We start from the raw sequence: 14,096 nt of genomic DNA, 5'->3' as shown, positions 1-14,096 counted from the left end.
CATATCTATTGGCCTGGCCCTCCAACTTTCACTACAAATAAGAAACCAGTGTTCCTTGATCTCCCTGCATCTCCATTGGTCGTCCATGATCTGCCTTGGACTATCTAGTATCTAAGATAAACGGCGTACGAATAAAATTATGTCTTTGCTATATACTTAAAGGCTTCAGTTCAAGTCCTTTTGCTGCCCATAACATCTTTTCTATATATAAATTCCAGAGCCAACACCAACCATATGTATGGCCCTAAGACAATTTACACATTAAGATTATTTTTAATCTTAATGACCACCGTGTGATCTGTATATTACAGATATGGAATCTGTGCACTAGAAAGTTTTAAATGATTTGCTCAAGACCACACAGCTAGGTAGCAGCAGTGCCATGATATCCAGCAGATAGTTTCAGTAGGAAATAGTGACTGCTTGTAACTTATCCCATTTATTTCCTATAGATGAGTTTGTAAAGGCCCAGTGTTTGCTGCCACATTGTATTCTGGGACATTAGTGTCTTTTTTTCCTCCATTAAAACAACGAACCAACTTGGTGTGGGCAGTAGAAATTTGAACTTCCAGATCTGATTTGCAGCTGTGAGCAGGTGTTAGGAAATAACTAGTGGGGGTGGTATAGTTCCTAGTCACCCAGTATAGCTGGTAGGGGACTTCTGCAGGCATGTGATTGCTTGTATCATAAAGCAACTGACTTTATATACTCATTCAGTCTTCCCTGCTGAGAAATTGACAGAGGTCTGTTCTTCTGGGTGGGACCAGACAACGAACCTTACACTTCATGAATACTGAGAAAGGGACAAACTGTACCCATTTCAGACGGGTTGAGTGGCATTCTGGCCCACCTAAGATCCCCAGAGAAAGCAGCTGATGGGGTCCACCATAACTCTATTCCGGGGCTTCTTTCAACCTGATCTCTGGGTGCACTCTTTTAGGGCCTTCAACTCAGGGAGGTATGTGGGTTGAGGGATGCTTGCTAGTGCCTCTCAGTAATTGGGGAGTGGGTAGGTGGCTGGGGGAGGATCTTCACCTTTATGGCTGCCTGACTACACTTGTCTCTTGGAAACTCAGGCTCAGTATTTATTTTAAAATCCTTATGTATGACCTGATACTTTGGGTGAGGTGCTATTGTAAATCAAGGTAACATGACAGAACATGGAAATGGGAAATTGCCTTTTATATCTTTAGTCTATCAGTCTGATTTTCAGAGTTGTATTCGCACCATGAAAGCATTCACCTTCAAATGGCTTCTTGGGAATGTAAGCAAAATAGAAGGAATCTCTGCTGTCCCCCAAATTTCTCCAATCCCTACAGGCATCAGTTGAGGTTCCCCTCTTTGTGCTGGTACCTGTCTGTGAGTGTGGCTGCTGAAGCGGGCAGGAGGGAGACGTTCTGTGCCTTCCTCCTTATTTCATGTGCTGCTGCTCCTGAGGCCTGGCTTGGAAAAAGCAGGACATTCGGCTTAGACAGATGGAGGGCAGTGTCATTTGCAAAATAAAATGAGTGCATAAATCACGCTGTGAAATTGGCATGACCGTCCCTGCTGCTGTGATAGACTGACTTTTATTTAGTCTATGACAGGCAGTTGGGGAATAGATTAGGGTTTTTTTGGGAGGGGGATGGTGAAAGAAGGCCGTTTAATTAATGATAGAAATTCTGGAAAGCAGTAAATGGGGTGGAATATTATAAAATGTCATAAAGGATCATTTTGTTTCCAACAGAATCTTGGAAAGCTGGAGCATGTATCAAAAAAGTTAGTGTATTGTACCATTTCTAGCAATAAGAAAGAATTTTGTGGTTGCAATAAAAAGATTTAGTGCCTTATTGAAAGGAATTAGACTTTAGGAAAGCAGTGTTGGGCTCAGGGTGGATTTTGCTGCATAAAGGGAGGCATGTTTACCATGTAGAAGAATTCCATTCGGGCAAAATGTATGGGAGCTAAAAGTTCTTAACATGCTTATGTTTCTGCCTGTCAAAATGTGAGATGACCAAATTCCATATTCTATTTGTATGTGTAATCTATTTGACATTCTCTTTTAAAACTAGTTGGAAGTTATGTTTTCTTATTTATCCTCTAAATGTAATTGCTTCCTGTTGGTAAACATTGGTAATTTATGAACATCTCAACCACAGCTGTGGTCAGACAATTTCCTTGTTAAAGAAAGACCTTCTGCAAAACCATTTTCCTCTTCCCTTTCATTCTAGGCCATTTTCTTCAGGATGGCCAGTTTGGTGGTTCAGTCCCCTTGCTTCTTCCTTCCCACCCCCCAATCTTCCACCATAAAGAAGGCAGAAAGAATAAATTAGTGTCAAATTGATAATGTAACTGATTGACTTTTAGGATCATCTGTTTAATCTTTTAAGAGTTTTGGAAAAATTGTATACCAAATCAATATTTGGGAACATTTATGCTCAGATGGTAAGACATTTAACCTCATTATGAATTCTCCTTTCACTGGCAGTTCCAGCTTTATTAATATTTTAATTAGATTTCCTTCTTGGATATACCTTTAAAAAAAAATCAAGTAGCTTATATTTGGAGGCTTGTGGTGTTATTACCTAAATTAACTTGTTAGGAAGAGCACAATAACATGGTTTATAAATGGAATTACCAGAGAAGGCACAACTGTGGATATTGACATTTAAAGAAATCAATCAATCAACCATCCAAACAAAGAGCTACTCTAAGCCCCTGTGTTTATGCAGGACTTTCTGTACCAGGACCAGATCCTGCTTTGCCTAACTTCCCTCATTAATCCTCACGGCCCTTCTGTGAATTAGGTAATTTTAACTGTTGGCCTCACTTGAAAAGCATGGACTGAAAAGCACAAAGAAGCCTGTGGTCGCCTCAGCACGGGGGGGGTTGGTGATTGCTTAAGCTGGCCAGTAGGGGCCACACTGCACCTCTTCCCTCTCCCCCTGAGCACCTCCTCTCCAGTCATTTGAATTGGCTTTGGATCATTTGCTGCAGTTCTAATAGAACAGGCACAATGGTGTAAGAGTTTTAAAGTTTAAGCACCGAAGCCATTGTGTAATTGTATGGCATCAGTGGCTGGAGGCCCTGCATCGATGCGATCCCCCTGTGTAATTGCCCACGCAAATTTGAGCAATCTGTAACAGACACAGGAACCCGTCTGCATTGGGCTGCAGACTCTTATCCCTCCAGAAAAACCTCAATAATTCAAAGAACCTTTTGTCATCTTTAAAATGCTCCGTGGACAGGGCTGTCCTACTATCCCTCTCACACAGGCAAACATCACAGATCAGGACAAGGTTAATGGGCTAAATTGACAGTCAAAATTTAAATCGTAGGTATTCGGATGCATGCTTGCCTCGTTCAGTCCTTAAATTGTCCTTCCTAAGAGAAATAAAGATTATTCCAGAGCTTTAGTTAAACTTTAAGCATTTTATTAAAAACAAAGATATTTAGGTCTCTTAAAGCAGTTTCAAAATCATGGATTAGATGCTTGTGAAATGGGCAAACAGTCTATAATGTAGTATTCTTAAAATGACACCTCTGCTTGGGAAATCTACACAAATGGAGTGACGTGAGACAACTCAGTTGAACACATATTTCCCTTCTTTTGTGTAAAACAATAATAATTAGGAAGCAAATCAGTAGGGAATCCTTTTTAGATGATTGTACATCAAAATAAAATGGCAAAAGCATTTTTCACCAAGGGAGTGAGATTAGCCAAAACCTAAACTCCTGTTCCCATACAACGCTGTTTGTGTTTTTTAAAATTCATCTAAATATGATTTAATCTAAATCTAAAGAAAAAAATAATCGAGATTCTAAACACAGACATACACACACAGCAAATGAACACAAAGGTAAAATGGTGGCCTGAAATAACACATTTTTTATAGCAAATACTTCATTTACTTAATAAAACAAACATATTTCTGTGCCAGTGTATATATTCAATGACATTGGTAGAGATATGCTACACAGATAAATAACTTATCTTTAGCACTGTTGAGAGATGGACTAAATATGCAAGAACATTCAAAATTAAATTAGAAAAGATGTACAACACCAAATTACTAGTTGAGGAAAAGGTACACAAGCGATGTAAGCAGGACCTCAGGCATTGTTAAATCCAAGTACTCAACATGAAATTCCCCAGACACACCACTTTATTTCTGCCATCTACGTGTTTTATTCTATTATTGCTCACTTAAGAAACTTATGAAATTTTGGCCTTCTTGTAGTCAGACTCAACCTTTAAATTTCCTGTGACATTTGAGTTTTGGGAGTTCTTTACAGCATGTGGCAGAACAACAGTTTCAGAGACTGTTATTCTGAAGCAGACAATGAAACTTCACTGGCATTGCCAGAGTTTTTAGGGTCCCAAATTAGGTTTTGCACTTTTGCTTTAATGAATCCTTTATGAGTGTTTACTTCCAGCCAAAACATTTTTCTTTAGATGTAAATCTTCCCTTAATATATTTAGATTTCTGTCCTGCTTGAGAGGAGTTTTTCACACTATTAATGGGGATGAAATTGTATTTTATCTTTGTGCAATTCATTAAGAGTCAGCAGGAAAAATGGATTTTAAAATAATTCTACCACAAAGTAAATTGAGCAGACTCTGTTTAACGACTTCAGGTAAGTGGATCAAATATGATAAATTTTGATACATGAAAAAGCAACTGAATTCTTGTAGCATTAATATTAGATAATGTTATTTCACTAACAAAATTTTAAAGACTATTTCCAACCCAACCCAATGAGTATGCAAATATCAAATACCTGGAAATGTGTAGACAGCTTAGATTTTAGAAACAGAAAGCACACATGCAATTTTAACTTCTTTTGACTCACTTTATAAATTGTAAATTAAACTGACTACCACTTATGGGATATCTATGAAATGAGATAATCTAAAGTTATGAAATAAAAGGGTATATTTTTGTACCTATAACCATGTACTGATGACCATGTCTTTCGTGATCACTAGAGGCAGGCTCAGACATATCTGTGATAAGGTTGTTTTTATATCGACTCCATATATGTAACTTTTTATTTTATCTTTAGTGAGGAGATGACCTCTTTGCTCCTATCTTTTTTGAGAAGTTTTTAAAGTTAAATACAGCTTGGTCCTTTGGTGCAGAAATAAACTGAATAAAAGTCAGTGCTTTTATAAGTGGAAAACCCGAGACCTGAGAGTCCCAAAATAACAGGTCTGGCCAATGGCCAGGCTTGGGGGAGCCCCATCCACTGTGCACTGGGGTAGTGCCCTTTACAGTTTGCCAAGCCATCCCTCCTGGCTGGGATTGCCAGTTACATTGTAGGTTGTGCATGTATTCTCCACATACTGACTAATAAAATTATAAATAGCCTGCCTGAAAAAAATACACTTCATGGAGAAAGTAGGATGAAGTCATTTCAACCATTAATGCCAAGAGACCTGAGGAAGCGCACATAATCTGGTCAGTTGTAGGTTTTATAAGAAGGCTCACATTTCAAATGCCTTCCTCCAATAGGAAGTAAACAATAATAAGGATTGGGAAAATTTCTCTATTTTGGAAAAGCAGATTATATGGGTACCCCCAATTCATGGAAAGTTATACATTAGAAAAGGGATTAAAAATACCTCAAACGCCCAAGAGTTCAACCTCTAACCCTCTGGGTTGTTGGCACCAGGGAGGCTGCTACCCTCTTTTCTACTGTTTCATGGTTGTGGAGGAACAGACTGGGGCATTAGTCAGCAGTTTCTGAATTTTGACCCCAATAGGAAAGATACCTCGAGACAGGAGAAATAATAGATGGAGGCAATTACAAACAGCTGCTTGATTGATGGTTGACATTGTCAGGGCTCCACTGTATGGCAGATTGCAATGGTGTTGAGCTGCTCTTGCTACCAGTGGGTGTTGCTATTGGCAACCATGCAGTGAAGCCAATAAAACGGCAAGAAAATGAGAGGAAAACTCAACCTTAGTGGAAGCCGTAGAGTTTGTGGTATAAATTACATTCCCCTTAGCAATATGCAGCATCAACGTTCAGGGTAGCCACAGTGCGTGTAGCTACCTGCAGTCTCCATTGGACCCTGGGTCTAGTTTTATCATAAAGCACATGCTTTCAAATTTTGCTCTAGATACAATGGCATTCGTCTGGGCTATTTATTTATTTATCGTTGGGGAGGATGACAGATGTGGGTTCATCTCTGCCTCACATGGACTGATTTTCAATTCCCACTTGTGATATAAATATGATGTGACACAATAGCTAGGAACACCTGCAGTGCTTCTGAGCTGCAGATACACGACCAGAGTCTGTCCCTACCTCCACCCCCCACTTTGTTCCTCACCTGAAGGAGGGAGACAGCCCGGCAGAAGCTGTTTTCCTTTATAGCAGAGTGATTCAGAAAACTGGCTTAATAAAATCCATAAATCTGAACCACCTCCTCTTACCTGCTCCGTGGAGGCAATTTTTCCTGCACTCATTCTCTCCTCTAGTTTCTCCAGTCTTCCCCACAGAGACAGCTGTAAAAGGTAGCTGGGAACATTAGTTTTTAGGGTTCCTACTCCTTCCTTCTCTCTTTTGTCAACCCCCTCCCTGCTCAAGTTTCTCTCTTTTCTAGGCAATTGATGATAGGATTCTGTACCCTCATTTTTTGGGGAAGACATGCCATTTTTCTTTGTTTGGATTGATGTTCACCTTCCCTTTATCAGTTCTCTTACCACCTGCCTCGGTCCCCATCTCTTCCTTGTTAGCTGTTCTCTTTTGCTTCCCCTCCTCCTCCTCTTTTTCCCTCTCCTCCTTCTCTTCCTCCCATTTGCCTGGTTTATAATTTTCTTTTCCTCTAGTTCTGCCCATATAGAATCTTCCTTTTACCCCATGGGTACCTGCTCGTCCCTTACTTCTGTTTTGGTACTTTAATCTACCCATTCTTTAAACATTTCCCAGATGTCTACTATGCGCCAGGAAAAAAATGTCCTTGGTGGAACTTGGCCCCTGTTCCTCTGAGTAGTAAAGTTAATAACTGACACTGATGAGCAACAACAAGAACAAAACTGGTTTGTAAATTTTAGATACTTTAGAGCTGGAATGGACTTCAAGGTTCATCTGGTCCAGAGATTTTCAAACTCCTCAGAGCCCAATTATGGGCTACTAGGTATGTAATCAAAGAAATGAGGATTTGTAGGGGCTCTGGCTCTCCCAACCCAGCTTCAAACTGAGGACTTGGGCTTTTAGATGTTTTATGTCTTGGGGATTCTTTGTAAGATTTATTTGAACAAAGAGTTCTAAGGTTAAATCATGTTTGAAAATAATTTCCTAGTGTAATCTCATTTGACAAATGAGGAAAAAGGCTGGGAGAAGTTAAGTGACTTGTCTAAAGCCATCCAGTGAATAGTGCCAAACCTAGGGTACAAGTATAGCTTCTGGGCCAGCGTTCTTTGGATAAGGCATACCATGTCCTCAGTCTCTCAGCTTTCTAGTCATTGCATCTATTTAATATAGCTTATTCTTATCTACTATAAACCTAGCTTTCTATAGAATATCTGTTCTCTGCCTAGACTGTTGTTTCTTAACCTTTCAAGCATTAAGGAAAAATCCAAAATTGGGGACCTTTCCATTTGGCTTTAGGTTGGCACTGGTAGTAACCTTACATTTTATACTGAAACTCATCACTAGGAGAGCTACAGGTAGTCAGTGATCATTCTCCGTGGCTCTGCTGCATCCTATGAAATGTCTCACTGTTGGAAATAGTTCTGAATGTTCATGTGTCATTTGCGTTAAATCCACCTATACATTTCCTTTCACCCTTACTTTAAGTCTATTAATCCATTCCTTCTGGGAGAATACTTGGTCTACAATGAAGGTTGAATTAAAAAACTGAAAAAGGGGACCACAATCCCAATACAATGTTATGAATCTTGTCTGAACGCCAATCAGACAAACACATTTGCTGTCTTCCTACTATAGACCTTTTTAGGGGAAAACTGGGAATGGCTGGTTTTTGTAAGGATAATATAGTTTCTCTTTTAGGTAGGCGATTCTAAAGGCTCTGATCCATCATTAAGAAGCTTTAGGATTAAAAATAAGATATCTCTACAGAATACCAATTGGGATGCTTGGGACAGTCTGGCGCAGAAGGGGGAGCTCAGGAGAGGATGCAAAAGCAGGCGTTGTTTGGCTTTTAACAAACAGAACAGCCATACACAACATGAAGCAGCGCTAATGACGCCTTCACTGTTCAACATTCCCTCGGCTCAGAGTGAGCAGGGCCAACCGTCCTCAGGTCCTGGACCCAAGTGGCCCGCTGCCCAGAACCTTCATCTCAGCCCATGTGTGTTCATCAGGGAGAGGTGAGCGTCCTGGGGCATGTGCTCCCTGCCCCACCTCCTCCTCTGTCCTTTCTGCTGGCACCACACTGCAAGGTGAAAGCCCAGGCATGCTTCCCAGCACAACCCTGAGACTTTATGTCTGTTTGAGCTTAAAGGAACAAAAGAATGCTGTGGTGGGACCGAAGCTGGCTCTTGAGGACGCAGTCATTTCACAGCTGCGGCTGACCTGGAGGGTTAGTCTCTGTCATCTCCTGTCACCATGAGATTGACAGAGGGGGCAGAGGCAGCCGAAGAGATGAGCAGCCTTTTCTGGTGCAACTCTTCCCACTTACTTCTGTTGGCAGCTACTGAATCCAGCATCGGCTTCAGTTTCACATTGACCTTCACCAATGCCTAAAATATAACAAAAGCAGTTGGGGGAGAGAGGAACCGGAGTCACTGCCATGATTTTCTAGGTTTCTGCTGTGAGGAGAATGGCAACTGGCTGTAAGAAATGAAAGTGATTATTTTGGTAAACGTGAGCTATTTATAAGAAGTAAATATGCACTTAGCACCACTGTGTTGTATTAATAGAGCTTATATAGAAAATGAAAAAAATAAGACAGATGTCTGTGCACTCCTCCAGGGGGTGCCAGCCAAGTTGATTATGATCCTGTTTTAAATTCACATCAAACAGGAAACAAAATATGCAGCTCACACGGTCTACTAGTATGTGTATCTTTGCCTGCTAGGGAGGGCTCCAGATCTCAATAGATCAGGAACTGAAATTTTTACAAAAATAAACCTACCATTTGCTCCACCAGAGATGACTCTGGGTGGACTCACGTGAATGAGAAAGGCCAGGTGAAATCCTGAGATGAGAGAAGCTCATTTTTAAAGCACAGGATCTGGGGACTGTGCTAAATGTACAGATCACCATGAGAATATGCATGGAAATAGACACGAGAGAAAAGAAAAAGGGGTGTGGAAGGGAGGGACAGATGGAGGGGTGCAGGAGAGAGAAGGGAGAGAAAATGTAGGGTGGGGCTGGAGGCCGACTGACCACAAGGCTAAGGAAGCTCAGGATTCAGGGTCCTCACTTTTAGGAGACCCTTCTAAATATTTCTTTTTTGCACTTAATTTTGTGTTATTTTTAAAAAAGGGTCCCCAACTCCCAAATGGTACAAACTTTCAGCCTCACAAAATGTGGATCACTCCTCTGGGGGAACAAAGCAATGAAGGAAACAGGGATCACGGGGCTGCGGGGCTTTAGCCCCTGGAAAGAAAATGGTCCCGCTTAATGCCTTGGGTCAGCGTTCTGTGGCCAGAGATTATACTCCCAGTCCCATGGGGACACCCTGCAGGTGTGTCTCATTCATCACAAGGGGAACAAAAGGTGACCGGTGACTAAACCACCGTGGTTGCAGGACACCTCCTGAAAAGCCTTCTCCAAGCCGGACCCGTAGTTAGCGGGTACTCCAGAGCGAAGTCCTCCAACAGGAAGAATAATAGTTCTTTCTGTTGAGGATAATCCCCTAAGCATGACTGCAAACCACCTGTTAGGAGGACCTGAAGTATCCCCTCAAATAACCCTCCGCTCTGGGGAGTTTCAGGGATACAAGTGAAGTGTAACTAGATGTAAGGTAAGCGGGGGTTTGAAAGCCCAGAAATACGCAAGGATCCTGTTGAGCGGCGAGCGCTCCACCGTGGCAGTGTCCCCTCACACTCGTGTCCCTTAAACACAGCATGTTCTCGCTTTTATAAGCGATGTTTATCACACCAAGCAACAACGTCTAATTTGAAACCAGATGTATTTGTTATGCCATATGATAATAAATCACAGCAACATAATAACTCAGGCAGTGATCAAAATCCCCTTTACATCCATGAGAAAAATGCAGGTGCCTGTGTTCTGCTTAATGCAGTGATTTTATTTAGACAATAGTGTAAGAGGTGGGGACGAATGCCATGGTTTTTAGTATAGTTTGGCACTGGCTCCTCTTCGCTCTGATCAAGCCTTTTAATTAAACTGACTACTATAATTCCTATGGAAATTAGTGTTTATGTTATTTTCCTGCCACAAAAGCATTTCTCTAGAACTTATTTTTTTTTTAATCCCAGGAGCACAAATTGGAATTTTTTTCTGCATGAAATGTAATTAAAAACTCATTTGATTACTATAGTTCTGGCTCTGTTTTACTTATTAAATTCCTGTAATCAGTTTTCTTTTATGAAGCTGCTGGGAAATGATCTCAAAAGCAACACATTTTTCTCTTCCTTGGCAGGTTCCCGAGTGTTTACTAAATTACGTTCATAGCACCTGCCCATGATTCGAATTACTCCACCAATTTATTCCTTAAACTATTTAAGTTTATTCGGCTTAGCCCCGAACAGATTGCTTTCCTTTATCTAGCTCTTTGTTCTCTGTCTTCCTTTCTTTGTGTTGAATAAAAAAAATTTGGGGGGGGGGTACATTATTTCTCAGAATTCCTTCTCTTTATTTCATATTCTCCTTAAACACAGACTTGCCACACTGGAATATCGTTTTCCTCTAGTCAGGTGCTGGTTCTAGGCAAAGGTAGCAAGAATCTCATCTTGAAGAATTATTCTTACACTATAAATTTGTTATATAAATGCAGTTAGCTGGAAGAATACGGAGCTATTAGAATATTAGGAAGGCAAGGGATTATCCACAAACCTAAATTCCAAGGTTTACGGTGATTACGTGCAATGTACCATCAGCAAGAGGATTGCTACCAGTATTTAGAAAGATATGGGTATTCCTACAAACAATCAGCGAGTGACACCCGATGAGTTCTGTGCAAATGCTACTGGTCTCTGTCTCGTTTGACTAACTCTACTCTTAGCAAAAGAGAAAGGGGACACATCACCCATCTGCCCACTCTCCCTGTACACACAGAGGGACTCTAAAGGTTATGTGTGTGGCACCATCCACCACAGGATGCTGAGTCCCTTCCGTGACATCCCCATGGTGTGACCATTCAGTGTTTAAACACGTCCGGAGGCAGTGAACTCACTACCTCCCTGGCTGGGGGTGTCAGTTTACTCTTTGTTCTGATTTTAGAATGTTGTTCTTTATACTGAGCTGAAAACTATATCCCTGTAATCGACCTGATGGTTCTAATCCTTGGGGCGCTCTCCCTTTTTTTTGGGGGGGTGCTCTCCCTTTAAACTCGAATCTACTGAGCAGTAGGCTGATGACTCATGTGCTGCTCCAAGTGTAGGTTAGGATTGATTTATTGACCTCAAAACCCAACTTGGGCTGTGTATGGATATCACTGAGACTCCCAAGCTCACTGCAGCTCCCCAACCCTGGCCCATCACAAACAGGACCCTGGATACTTGCCTGACGTGGGGACACAGCCCTGGGCACCTAGTCATCCAGGTGGCTGAGGGGCCACTTGCTTCTTCATTCCTTTCACACTCCACTGTTGAGTCCACTTGTGACCAGCACATACAGCTTATTCCATATTTTATTTATTTTTTAAATAAGTAACACATTCACTAGTCCAATGAATACAAAGGGTACAAAACATAGTGTTAAAATCTCCGTTCATCCCTGCCCCAGAGACTTAGTTTCCTTCCCTAGAGGCAACTGATGTTACCAGTTTCTTGGGTATCCTTCAATAAACATTTTATGCCTATGTAAGCATAAATACATAGAATATATTTATATATATATATAATGTATATATGTCTAATTAGGTTGATTCCCTCATCATTTGCAGTGATTCTTTCAGAGAGGGAGTGAAAGCAGAACCTTGTGGAACAACATTATTATGATAATGCTTGAGTGAGACTAATCACACTGTAGAAATTAGTATCTGGAGTATATAGAGAGGAGAGGGATCAAATTCCAATTTTCTATTGCTATGCCACTGAATTTTTCTTCTGCAGAGCTTAATCTGCTGTGAATCCTATCTAGTGTAGTTTTCCTCTTAAAAATTGTAGTTTTCATTTCTAGAAGTTTGATTTGTGTCTTTTTTTTATATCTTCCATGACTCTGTTTTTCATGCCCAATCTTTCCTCTACTCTCTTGAACATATAAAATGTAATAAATGTCTTAATGTCCTTCTTTATCAATTCTATGATCTGTGTCATTTCTTAGTCTGTACTGGTTGATTTTTCTCATCATTATGGGTCAGATTTCTTGCTTCTTTGCATGCCTGGCAATTCTTGATTGGATATCAGACATTATGAATTTTATGTTGTTGGGTTCCTGATTTTCTTTTCTTTTTTTAAATTTCTTTAAACATTTCTCAGTTTTATTGGAGAATGCAGTTTTGATGGTTACTTGGAAATAATAATTCGATCCTTTTGAGGCATGCCTTTAAGCTTTGCTAGGTGGGTCCAGAGCAGCTTTAGTCTAGGGCTAGTCTGGCCCCACTACCGAGACAGTAATCTTCTGAGAACTGTACCCAGAACTTCATCTATTTCAGGGTTTTTCTCTAAAATTCTGGGTGGTGGGACCACGGACTACTCCTCTGCCTGGGTGAGCTCTGAGGATTACTCTGCCTTCTCCTTTTTGCTGGTGCTCTCCAGCATCAGTGGTTTCCTCACATGCCTGGGGTGAAGAGCACCGAAGACTCAAGGGGCCTCTGCAGATCTCTGGAGCCCTCTCTTCTCTGCTGCTCTTCCCTGGGGACTCTCACCTCCTTGGCCTCCCCAGGTTCCTGGCTCTGCCTCCGCATCTCAGTGGGACCATCGAGCTCTGCCTGGGTTCCCCTCCCCGTGCTGTGGCCTGGACACCCTCCCCAGGGAGTAAGCTGGGGCACCTGGAGGGCCCATTTCATTTGTTCCCCTTTCTCAGGAATCACTGTATTGTGTTGTGGCCCAGTGTCTGAAAACTGTTGTTTTATGTATTTTTCTGTTTGTTTTTGTTTTTTGGTGGTTTTCTTTTCCCCCTGTTACTCTGGTCCAGCAGTGGAAGTCCCTATAATTGGTTTTAAACAACTCTGTCTTGGGTACTAGCCCATGAGCTCCAAGGGAGACTGGAATCAAGGCCTGTATCTTTGGATCTCTAGCTCTGAGCTCAGTCATCTCTGGGAACAGCACCCCTCCTCTACTCCACCTACAGAGCAGTGGCAGGAGGATGGGGTAAGGCCAGGACGAGTGGGGTCAGTACGTTCTGACCTGCTACAAGATCCTGCGGTAAAAGCAACCTGAGAATGAGCCCCTTGGGAAATGAATATAGTATTCTGTCTTATTACCATTATTGCTGAGAGCTTGTTTTTATCAGTTCGCTAAGCTGCTAGGAGTGTGACTCTTGCTTTCCCACTGCCATCAGTATCCACATCTGCTGTCATCTGGCCCCATGTGTGCTTATTAGTTGACCACAATCACTTCTTGGAGCTCAACTGCTGGACAGATGGAGGCAGATGTGGGACAGGGGAATAAGCAGAGAAAGCCATGCTCTTAGAAAAAGTCCCTGCACCTACAGTCTTGCAGAGGGGAGAGAGGAACACCACCAAATTAAAACCAGATTTTCTTGAACCCTGAAAATGTCCAACTACGTCATTAATACCTTTAAAAAACTTTGAGGAAATTATCTGAGCTGGCTATTTATTTATTTTTTTAAAAGACAAAGAGGGAAGATGGTTTTTACTTCCTATTGTTGACTCATGTATTTCCAGAGTGTTGGCAATAAGAATTATATTTTCTGCTGTCCTCCATCCCCACCTTACCCAAAAGAAATAATCAGAAACTAAGAGATACAATGCATGGCAGAGAAGAAAGAAATTAAAATATTTTTTAAATATCAATTTTTTGATAAAATATGAAAATAAACTTGGAGCC

At 41.2% G+C, this 14,096-nt stretch overlaps 1 pseudogene across 1 annotated transcript in view; it reads left to right on the top strand.

Moving 5' to 3' along the window:
* LOC149748561 (uncharacterized) overlaps positions 1–14,096 on the top strand; it is a 91,970-nt pseudogene that overhangs the window by 56,796 nt on the left and 21,078 nt on the right. The window lies entirely within an intron of this gene.

This window comes from Delphinapterus leucas, chromosome 8 (assembly GCF_059928025.1).
Source record: "Delphinapterus leucas isolate spDelLeu-1000000601 "Yukka" chromosome 8, BTC_Dleu_Yukka2, whole genome shotgun sequence".
NCBI classification, from domain to species: domain Eukaryota; kingdom Metazoa; phylum Chordata; class Mammalia; order Artiodactyla; family Monodontidae; genus Delphinapterus; species Delphinapterus leucas.
The sequence above is the reverse complement of the archived record's forward strand: the minus strand, read 5'-3'. Positions and strand labels throughout refer to the sequence as shown.